The sequence below is a fragment of the Podarcis cretensis genome, assembly GCF_951804945.1.
Source record: "Podarcis cretensis genome assembly, chromosome: 6".
In the NCBI taxonomy this organism is placed as follows: domain Eukaryota; kingdom Metazoa; phylum Chordata; class Lepidosauria; order Squamata; family Lacertidae; genus Podarcis; species Podarcis cretensis.
Window position 1 is genome coordinate 75,562,526 of NC_137175.1, and position 12,082 is coordinate 75,574,607.

Consider the following 12,082-nt stretch of genomic DNA (forward strand, 5'->3'; position numbering starts at 1 on the left):
ACAATTGAATTTATGAAAGGGTAAACAAATGTGGCAAGCGACAAGGAGGGTAATTTTTCATCAGTGATGAAACTAACTAAAGCTGGTACATGAATTGTGTCCCACACAGTCTGTCCTCAGTAATACCAGTGAAGACTAAATGTGTTCAGTTTAAAAAACGAAATAATCTTGTTGCCTCTTACTAAGAAAACATAAAAAATAGATTCTGTGGCACCCTGGAGAGTGATGGAAGACGGCCTCCTCTGTTGATCTTAACTATTGCTGCTACTGCTGCTGCTGATAAATATGGACTGAATCCCTGTCAGTCATTAACTGCAGATCACTGTATCTAATTCTGGAGTTCATCTGTTATTAAATAAGCATTTCATATATTAATACATAGTTTCCATCGGTGCCAAGGATTGGGGAGATGACTTGCAGATGACTTGTGTGACAGGAAAAGAAAACGGATATTGCCTTTATGTGTTTGTAAGGTAGAGTACTTTTTATTATTTATTTTGCTTCAAACTGAGTGAGCTCTGGATACAAATCTCTGTTGTTGACGATGACCTCAGTATTTTTTCGAAGCAGTCTGAATTCAGGTCAGCATCTGTCCATTAACAGATTACAGGCTTGCTAACATCTTTTATCCAAGTTGCAGAGGAAATATGTTTTCCAGATTTCACAGGCTGGTGAACATTCTCTGATTTAAAAGAGTTTGGTAGGACTTGCTTCTTCTATGTGGTCAGTTGGATATTATGACGGGTGCTGATAGGGGTGCCAACAAGCTTCTCTATTTTACATCCTGCCATTTCATTTTTATCTGTTGTTGTTGTTTAGTCGTTTAGTTGTGTCCGACTCTTCGTGACCCCATGGACCAGAGCACGCCAGGCACTCCTGTCTTCCACTGCCTCCTGCAGTTTGGTCAAACTCATGCTGGTAGCTTTGAGAACACTGTCCAACCATCTCATCCTCTGTCGTCCCCTTCTCCTTGGGCCCTCCATCTTTCCCAACATCAGGGTCTTTTCCAGGGAGTCTTCTCTTCTCACCTTTTTATCTAGCATCAACTAAAAGTATGATGGGCCAGGGATGAATGAGGGAGGGGGAAACTCTGCAATTCTAGGCCAGTGTGCTTATTTGTACCACACCAGAGCACAATCAGAACTGAGAGGCAATGTCATTGCTTTCTTCTTTGTCCCTTGTCAGTTGTCTGTAGTTTGCTTATGGTGACAGCAGCAGCTCCTTTCTCCAAGCCTCACAGAATTTGCTCCTCAAGAGGGGTAGAACTGGAGATCTGAACTAGCTTCTGATAGGAACAATCTCAGATCTCCTGAGCTGACTCTGCTGACTTTTCCAGGGTTGCAATTATCCAATCACAGATCAGCTTGTTTGGAGACTTAGTAAGGGCAGTAGGCCAGAGAGGGTGGTTTCTCATTGACTGCCTGTCTGTATTCACTGCTATTAAATACAGCTGATGAGGAAAAGAGTATCCAAAGGATGCGACTGTGGCCAACACCAGTTGACTCCCAAGTTCATGGAATAATGTATTTACCAGAACCCACTCATGCCAGTTCTGATACACTTTTTGACACATGGCTTCTAGGCTAGTCCTGGGTCGACTTGCAGCACATAGCTACAGGGGAGCATTTGGTGTGCTCTTGGTCATACTTGGACCAGATGGGGTAAATGCACAGCAGTGGGTCTCTCTACTACCCCATTTGAATACCGTATGCCCTAGAACTGGACCCAGAATCCTCCGCAATGCACTCAAAGTTCTTGAGAAGTGCAGAGGTTTCTTTTTAAACATATGTTTTTAATTGGTTTAATAACATTAAATAACAGTACAAAATATGACAATGAGATACAGAGTAGCCATGCCATTAATATCAATGCCAATTACACATTTTATTGGTTCAGTCAGGTCAGGTAGAAGCAATGCTTTTTTTCCTTTAAAAATGTTTTTTTCCTTTAAAAATGTTTTTTTCCTTTAAAAATGTTTCCTTTAAAAATGTTTCGACTCAAGAAAATCACCATTTTATCGTTCAAATCGAGAAAAATAAAGTAAATAGACAAAAGTACAAAGATTCACAAAATGTTTAGGGATATGCGTCCCCCTGCGTCCCCCCAGAAAAAAGCACCGCCAATAATGATATATAATAAAGAAAGTAGGTATAGGCTCATGATATAATAAATATGGTTTGCTATTTACCCAAGGAGATTCCTCCATAATGCTCTGTGCATCAAGGGTGAACTGCAATCTTGTTCTTGCTGGGGTAAGTATGGAATAAAGCTAAGCCAATGTCTCAGTGTCTAAACATTTCTGTCCCCTCCCCATCTCTCTAACCTGTTTTGTAATTTTTTTTCCCATTAGGGCTGTGGACCAAACCTGGGTATACCACTCATTACTCATGTCCAAGCTTGCAGTTTTCCAGCGTTTTGCATTTACGATTCTGGCTGCCATGAAAAATTAAGCCAATAGGTCCCATTCATGTGCACCAGAATCTTCTCTGTCAAATATTGACTGGAATGCTCTCAAAAGGTTAGATATTATTAGGCTGACTTCGTGAAATATCCATGCACATAAATCCTGGACTACTGGGCAGGGCCACCACATATGATAGAAGGTACCTATCTCCTCACACCCTCTCCAGTGTAGGACTGGTAGGTTCTGTGACTCTGATAAGGATGTGGGGAGTCAGATACCACCTATGGATCAGCTTGAAATAGTCCTCCAGTGATACCTTATATGGAAAAGGTCTGTTGAAAGTAGAAACAAAGACCTTTACTTAATTCTCCGTCCTTAAACATATGAACCTAATTTGTACACCAGCAGATGAGTTAATAACGTCTCTTGGAAACTAATAATCACAATGAAAAGATCAGAGCTCCCAATTAGATATTAGAAGAGAGAAAGACTCAGAGATGGATATGGCATTCTTTTGAATTATTTTCTGTATTGGAAGAATAAAGGATTAGAGTCCTGTTTTGTTTTCCTTAGATTACAAGACAAAATGAGGCATCTCGCTGAAGTCTTTATTTCTTTAGAGCATGATTGATCTGCAATTCATAGAAAGAGACAGCTGTTTGCAGAAATAGTGTTGTATCCTTGGCAGCAGAGAGAGACTTCGCAAACCCAGCAAACAGCTGAACTTCTGAATTAATAGCTTCTTAATGTAATTGAATCCTCATATTCTGGAAAGACAGAAGGCCTTTTCATTAATGTAGGGGAAGCAATCTGCAGTTTGTGAGAAAGTGATAAGGTCAATTCTTGCTTTGAGATGAGAGGAAGTGTTTCTGTGTTATCCGCTCAGTCCCCAAACCTCAAAAGCAACTCCTGAAATTTCTGCACAAAGGGAGGTGATGATGAAGAGGCTCCCACACTTCCTGAGGACAAAGTGTGTTTAAGCAACTCAGGCTCCCTCCTGTTCTTTGCAAAGAAAGACTACTTGGCTATTCAGGCAAGCTTTTCTCGAGGACATTTTAGCAACTCTGTCCAAGCAGTATTTTGGAACCCATTGTAGAAACACATTTCAGGAAGGTGTAATGTCGCAACAGCAATGGGATGTTCCCTGGTGCAACGTTCACTGAAATGTACGGGAGCTGTGTAAAAGCACTGTAGCCTTAAGGATGCGCTGGGTATTATGGAAGGCATCTATCTGCTATTACACAATCCACCTATGACCATTTAAAAGAATGGGAGGAATGCCAGAGCACTGCTGTGGTATTGCCCAGCATCCACTCACCATGGCTGAGTTTGTGCAAGAGAATTGCTCAATGGAATATGCTGTTGGCATATATAGGCTGGGGGCAGACCAGAGTGAAACCTGCTCCACTCTTGTCTGCTCCCAAGCTCCACCCAGCCTGGCTGGATTGGCCAGAATTCAAAATATCGGGAGGCGGGAAAGCCTGCCAATCCAAGTGGCTGGCCCAGGAATTTCCCAACTGCTGGCCACCATGCCCCATGTCACTCCTCAAGGGATGGAGTCTGCTGCAACAGGTTGTAACAGCTGCCCACTCTTGGACTGGGGTTTTAACATTATCTGTGACCTGTTTGAGTGGGTGGGACATTTTAATAAAAAGACAATTTTTTATGTTTTTCTTTTATGTCCGTTTTAATGTATGTGTTTGTTTGTTTCTATATTGTAAGAAGGCTGATCGCCGAATAATTGATGCTTTTGAATTATGGTGCTGGAGGAGACTCTTGAGAGTCCCATGGACTGCAAGAAGATCAAACTTATCCATTCTTAAGGAAATCAGCCCTGAGTGCTCACTGGAAGGACAGATCCTGAAGCTGAGGCTCCAGTACTTTGGCCACCTCATGAGAAGAGAAGACTCCCTGGAAAAGACCCTGATGTTGGGAAAGATTGAGGGCACAAGGAGAAGGGGACGACAGAGGATGAGATGGTTGGACAGTGTTCTCAAAGCTACCAGCATGAGTTTGACCAAACTGCGGGAGGCAGTGGAAGACAGGAGTGCCTGGCGTGCTCTGGTCCATGGGGTCACGAAGAGTCGGACACAACTAAACGACTAAACAACAACAATATTGTAAGTCACTTACAATAAAAAGCAAACAATAAATATATTTACAAACAACAACCTTCCTCTCATTGTTCTTTATAGATCTCTCCAACTTGTACTTTACATTTGCCTTCTAAATTGGAAACATATGTAGGGGGGGGTGAATACACCTTTCTCAGTGTAATTGTAAAAAATTCCCATGATGCTTGAATGTGTGTGTTTAAGAAGATTTCAGGGGAAAGATGTAGCTGATGAGCATCACAGTTCCATCAGCTGCATGCTTATTTCTTACAAATGCTAAGCTAAACCCTTCCTTTGTAATGTACAGCTACCTGGTGCCTTCGCTTATTAAAACAGGATCCCCGCAGGCCTAATTTGCTGCCTTCATTTATGAAACTGGACTCCTGTTGACCTACTTGATTGGCTTCATAACACTATCTTACTAACATTTCTATTTAAAACTCTTAATACCTTGCGGTTACAACCAACATTATGCTGCGATTGCAAAGAGATTGCCAAGATATATGAAGGAGTTTACCTTGAAGCCATAAAACTGCTATTCTAAATTCCCTGGGTACTTTTTGGCTTACTAATTTAGGGCAGATATTACATAAAAGTTCCCAGCAGAGGGGTAGTTGGGGGGGGGGGAAGGCTCCTTTGTAAAGTTGGGGTTTTTTTAATTTGTCTTTGATGATTTTTTAAGCATGCAACAAGAAAACATCTGCCAAAGATAGTTCTGTTTGATTGAAATATGCAAATGCAGTATTAGTTTTATATCAGTTTAACTGGCATGCCTTCCTTCATAGAATCTTGGGAATGGTAGTTGCAGTGAGAATTCTCTGTTAGAGGTTCCTAGAGTCCGTTGCAGAAATAGCAGTGAATTGGGAAAACTTGGGAGACCATGATTATATGCAAAATGTGCTTCCTCAGCAGATGTGACAAGGAAGGAACACACACACACACACACACACACACACACACACACACACATTGTGGCATCAAAATTTCCATTTCTCTCATGTGTGGGAGCCCTTCAAGCTTGCAACTACATTATGACCAAACACAGACTCATAATCTTTTCTTCTCCTGACAGTAAGTTGGCTTTATTACTTACATGTCCAAAGTCTCTCAGTAGTTAGTAGCATCTCCTTAGGCTGTTTTAGGGTCCTTCTCTAGATCATCACTTTTTTGGTAGGATTCATTCACATGCTGGCATTTAAAGCCAGTTTGGCCTCTTGCAGGAAAGAAAACTGCTTCCCCACCCTGCCTCAAACTGGCCTTTTTTTGCAATAAGGACAGTGACAAGTAAATACACTGGAAAGTGTGGGATAATACTTGTGTCCCACTTGCACTGCACATTTAAAGCAGTATCGTGCCACTTTAAACAGTCATGGATTCCATCAAAGAAGCCTATGAACTGCAGTTTGTTATGGGTGCAGAGAGTTGTGTGGAGACCCATATTCCTTTCATAGAGCTGCAATTCCCAGAGGGACTGGTTGTTAGGCTGCTCTGATAATCATAGCTCATAGGAGTCTCGTCACAACTCACAACACTCTTTTTAATTTTTTAAAAAATAAAAATTATTTTTTTTAAAACAACAACAGCTCACAACCCTCTTAACAAAATGGAGTTCCCATGATTCTTTGGGGCAAGCCGTGACTGTTTAAAGTGCATGATGCTGCTTCAAATATATAATGCAGATACAGTGGCGTAGCGTGGGGGGTGCAGGGGGGCCGGCCGCACCGGGTGCAACATCTGGGGGTTAGGGTTAGGGGGCGCAAATCCACAGGTTAGGGGGTGCAAATCCACGGGTTAGGGGGCGCAAATTACTTGCCTTGCCCCGGGTGCTGACAACCCACGCTACGCCACTGTGCAGATAGCAACATTGCCTAACTTTCCCACGAACAATGGAATGCTCAATAAACTACTAATATTGCCTAACCTCCCCTTAAACTTTGTTCAAACAAATCAGGATACGTGCTCAATAAACAGGTCATCTGGAAGCAATCTTCTTCTAGTTGTCCCAGAAACCTACTACTTACATTACATCAAGGGCTGTAATCAATGTTTCATCTTCCCCTTAATTAGCAAGTATGTTGTACGTATTGTTTTATGTGTTCTTTTTGTTGCCTGTATTTTTAACTTGTTAACTTTGAAATGGGGTGTGTGTGTGTGTGTGTTTAAAATGAGCCACAGTTCCCAGGGTTGTGAGGGAATGACTCTTAAAGGAATTAAGCCTGTAATGTGAATGCTTGAAGAAAATCGTCATTTTAGCCAGAGCACCAAAACTTTCACATTAGTACTCATTACCATACAGAATGAAAAAGAGCATGCCAGTTTCAATATTTAAATATGAAATATAAATATTTAAAATGTAAACACTCTGCTCCTCCACACATGGTCCTGCCTAATGGCAGATAGGTCACCAAATTTGTTTTCAAGCTTCCTCAATATGGCTTGAGCAGTTCAATTTTGGTTTTCCAGATGGGGTCAGCAATATTGATGGCATGGTACATGAGGCAAAAGAAAACAGCCAAGTGAAACGCTTAGGTGGATATGTGCTTCGGCCAGCATGTGTCACCTTTAAATCAGGGTTAATTACTGCTTCAGTTGATACATTTCATGGGGGATGGGCTGTCACTGTGTGGAAGATAGACGCTGACTTACAGCAAGTCAGAGCATGGAGATTTCTAGCTGTCGTGAACTGGATGCATAGGAGTGGTGGGAGGCACCTAGCTGGGGAACCCCCAAGGGAATCCCCATGGGAAGAAAGCTAAGAGTTCGAGGAGTGGTAGTGAGATGACGATGAGTGGTCAGAGGAAGAAGAGGGAGCAGACTGGGAGGTGTAAGTGTCGGAAGCCGAAGAAGTAACAGGGTTTAGTGAGCAGGAGGAGTCTGTGGCAGAGAGCAGTCCAGAATCAGAGACAAAAGCAGAGGCTGGAGAGAAGGAGGACCAAGAGGTGGATATGAGGCAGGCTGCTGAAGAAGCCAGGGAGGCATCCCTCTCCTGCTGCGACCAGCTCCCCTCTCCCAGAACCAGAAGAGGTATGAAGAGGGAGGAGCAAAGGCAGGCATGGTGATCAAGTCTCAGATTGCTTGGAAAGGACCCAGGGGAGGAAGAGATGTAGGGAACTGTGGGGACCTTCAGTCCCCACAGCTGGTGCACAGCGGCAAGTCATGCTGGGATGAGTTGCTGTGCATACTAGGCCTGGGCTCCCGAGTCGACCTTGTTTCCATGACTAAAGAGTCAACTTCACTGACGCCGTGTGATTTATTGCTGACCTGCTCCTGGCTTCTGCTCCTGGAACTCACCCAATATTGTCTACACTCACTGGCACTGTCTCTTCAGGATTTAAGCAGGGCATATTCCTAGCCCTACATGGAGATGCCACTGAGTTTTCAGTGGTCTGCCTCTGCAAGGATTGCTGCCTACAGATATTTTTTGGCTGTAGCATGGAGACAATCTCATGGGTGAGCACAATCTGTGTGGCGAGCCAGTATGCATGAAACTGTTGGTTGCATGGTTGCAAAGTGTAGGCACTTTTGAGTTGCCTCGCTGTATTTGCTACACCCAGTGGTGCCTGGTGCCCATCGGGGCTAGTGGGGTGGAAGGCAAGGAGGCCAACAGCAGGTGGCGCCAGAGCCAATGACAGAAAGAGCCAACTCATTCTAAGTTTGTCCCCCTCCCTGGGAATTCTGCAAGGGCAACACTCAGTTTGAAAAGGAGAAAGCTGGCAAGTGGTGCCAACCCCTGGACTTGGCATAAGCAAGAAAGCAAGCAGGTGGGGACTGGATGAGGGCAGAGGGAGGCTGGCAGAGTGGTGATCCATTAGTACTAATGGATCAACCCCCCACTCCAGTTATAACATGTGAAGTGGCCCTATGCAAGAGAGTAGGAAGATATGGCGACTTCTGCCCTGCTTAATTTGTTCTTGAACATAGCACAAACAGGGCTTATAAATTCTTCATTAAAGACCCATGTATATTTCATCCGTGATCAAAACTGTTAGTGTTTCTCATACCCATTTTTGCATGTAAGTTCTTTACCCCTGTGTCCACGTCAACAAGGACCTCAGCAAGGCAGCAGCTTAATTGCCGATGCTGCCAAATCCCCATAGAGAATATGTCTCTTTTGATTCTGGTCTTCCTTTTCCTTGTTAATGCAGAAAGATGATTAAAAATTGAATTTCCATAATGCTGCACTATAAACGGCTATTTATAAGCAGATAACTGGATTAGTTGCTATGGAAACAGAAAATATCGTGCCGAAATCGAATCAGCATAATCTAGAAAGGATCACTTCTGTTCAGGCACAGCACCCTGTTACTCCTCTATTCATCTTCTCCTCTGCTCCCAGCCATGGCTGTAGAAATCCCATCATGGCCTCCACATCCCCTTCTGCATTGGTGGTCGAAGTGGGGTGGGTGGGGGGTAGAACGAGAAAACCATACTATGGAACTAGGAGGAGGTCTGCAAATTTTGCTCTCTCTCTCTCTTTTTTAGAATTGAGCTTCAGAATTTGGTTTTTTGTTCTGGTCCATTAAACTGTGGGGACTAATTCATTTCAAGCGAACCATACCATAATCACCACTTTGCGATTCTGAATGCCGATGTGCCGTCAATAAAGCTATCAAAAGAAGCTGAGCCATGTTGATATACAAAGATGGCAATGCTTGCCGTGTGCACATCAGGCTCCTGTGATGCTGGTATGTTTCTATGGCAACGGGCCTCTTGCCTCATCACTGTAGCAACAGGTGCCTGATCCCTTTGGCAGCCAGTCTGAAAATCTGCAACAGTATTGTAATTGTATCCTTTTTGCTGGCTCACAATTTTCTGCTCTCCAGCGCTGCTAATCAGGGCCAACAGAAAGAGCCCTTGCAATCCGGCTTGGCCACCAAGTATAAGAGGAACTCAATAAACTCCTCGGTATAAGAGGAACTCAATAAACATTTTCTTATCTGGACCCTCATTGCAAATTTTTATCAATGAATTGCTTAAAGGTGGTTCGAAAGTAATTTCATGTGGACCACCCAGAGCTTGCTGATTGCTGGAATACTGACAAAGAATGCTTGAGCTTTTAAGCAAGAGTGATTACTTAAAATAATTTAACAGACATTAGTTTTGCCTGACCTGTTCAGAAATCCTGAGTATGTGCTTTGGCCTTATAACATGGGGATTTTAGTAAGGTGGTACCTCGGGTTACATACACTTCAGGTTACATATGCTTCAGGTTACAGACTCCGCTAACCCAGAGATAATACCTCGGCTTAAGAACCTTGCTTCAGGATGAGGTATACCTGGGCCATATCTGATGACACACTGTACATTTAAAGCACTATTATACCACTTTAACTGTCATGGCTACACCAAATCCTGGGAACCTGTAGTTTGCTAAGGGCGCTGAGAGCTGTTAGGGAGACCTCAATCCGCTCACAGAGCTGCAGTTCCCAGAGTTCTCTGGGAAGAGGAATTGATTGTTAAACCAGTCTGGAAATTATAGCTCTGTGAGGGGAATAGAGGCCTCCTAACAACGCGGGACGCGGGTGGCGCTGTGGGTAAAACCACAGAGCCTAGGACTTGCTGATCAGAAGGTCAGTGGTTCAAATCCCCATGATGGGGTGAGCTCCTATTGTTCTATCCCAGCTCCTGCCAACCTAGCAGTTTGAAAGCATGTCAAAGTGCAAGTAGATAAATAGGTACCACTCCGGCGGGAAGGTAAACGGCGTTTCTGTGTGCTGCTCTGGTTCGCCAGAAGCAGCTTAGTCATGCTGGCCACATGACCCAGAAGCTGTACGCTGGCTCCCTCGGCCAATAAAGCGAGATGAGCGCCGCAACCCCAGAGTCGGCCACGACTGGACCTAATGGTCAAGGGTCCCTTTACCTTTACCTTTTAACAACTCTTGACACGTTTAACAGACTATAGTTCCCAGGACTCTTTGAGGGAAGCCAAGACGTGATATAACAGCTCTTTAACTGTGTAGCACGGATGCAACATATAACAGCAATTCTATCCATGCCTGCTGTGAACTCAGTACTGCTGAATTTGGTGAGGCTTTCTCCCAGCTAAACGAACAAACTAATGCTAAAAATTTGAGAATATCAAATTCTGTCATTATATCCTTTAACCTTCTGGGTTCTTCTGCAGTCAACATTGTTAAGGGCTCTTTGTTTTTTATTTAATACGAAATGTTCATTCTATGTTTTGGGAAGTCCTGTGAGAGGTCAGTCATTTTTTAATTTTACCGATGGTGCGGTCCACAGCTTGCCTGATCATGGATATACAATCTCATCTAACTGAATCAGTTGCACCCTTTGTATTCCAAGCTATAAAAAGATTTGCAAGCAATTCTTACAGAACTGTTGAAGAGGTACTGGTTTTAATTTTGTTCTCAACGTGTTTAAGTTTTTACTAATTAAATACTGAGTTTTATTTTTAAAAATGGAGCTTCTTTCCCCCTTGTTAAATGAAATGAATACCTCACGGCAACCCAGCAGATGCAGTGAATTGAAATCCATTTTCCCAGGTCATGAGAGAGGTGACAGCTAGCAATAGGAACCTCCTTTTTAAAGCACAACAAAACTGCACAACACCTCCTGGGTCCATCAGGGATGGTGTAAGGAAGATTCTCCCATGGAAAGCTGAGCCATAGCATAGCTACTTATTTATCCAGTGTGATTTTAGGAGAAATATTATAAATGAGTACATTTAAACATTTCGGTGAGTACAGTGGGACCTCGGGTTACAGACGCTTCAGGTTACAGACTCCGCTAACCCAGAAATAGTACCTCAGGTTAAGAACTTTGCTTCAGGATGAGAACAGAAATCATGTGGCGGTGGCATGGTGGCAGCAGGAGGCCCCATTAGCTAAAGTGGTACCTCAGGTTAAGAACAGTTTCAGGTTAAGAACGGACCTCCAGAACGAATTAAGTTCTTAATCCGAGGTACCACTGTATAGATCTCAATGACAGCAGTGCGACACTAGTAAGAGCTTTATAATATCACTTTCATAGAACATGAAGTCAAGGCAATCTGCTCATTTGCATAACTCCAGCCTAGGTTTGACGTTTTCATCCCCCAAAAGTTTTTGATTTGAGATTCTACTGAAATGAGGCTGCATTTTAATGTTGTATTTTAATCTTGTTTTTAAGTTGTATTTTAATCAATTGTTTTATACCTGGTGTTAGCCGCCCTGAGCCCAGTCTTGGCTGGGGAGGGCGGGGTATAAATAAAAATTATTATTATTATTATTATTATTATTATTATTATTATTATTATTATTAGGTTCCATCATGCTAGTTTCTGACACAAATATGGACTCCCAAAACTTATTTCTGAACGATACCCAACTAACACATTCTGTCAACACAAGAATTTCCACTGCCACAATGGGGCTTTACCCCCTCCCCTCTGTGCCCCACACTTTTGCTAAATCTCTGTAGGGTTGTGGGAGCTCCTAGAAACAAATTCAGGGGGCAAACAGGGAGGGAGGAAAAGTCCTGTTTCTCAAGTGCAAATCCTTGCACTGATGGGATGTGTTACTCAGTGCTACTTTGGATACAACCCCTGGTATTTTCTGTGCCTATT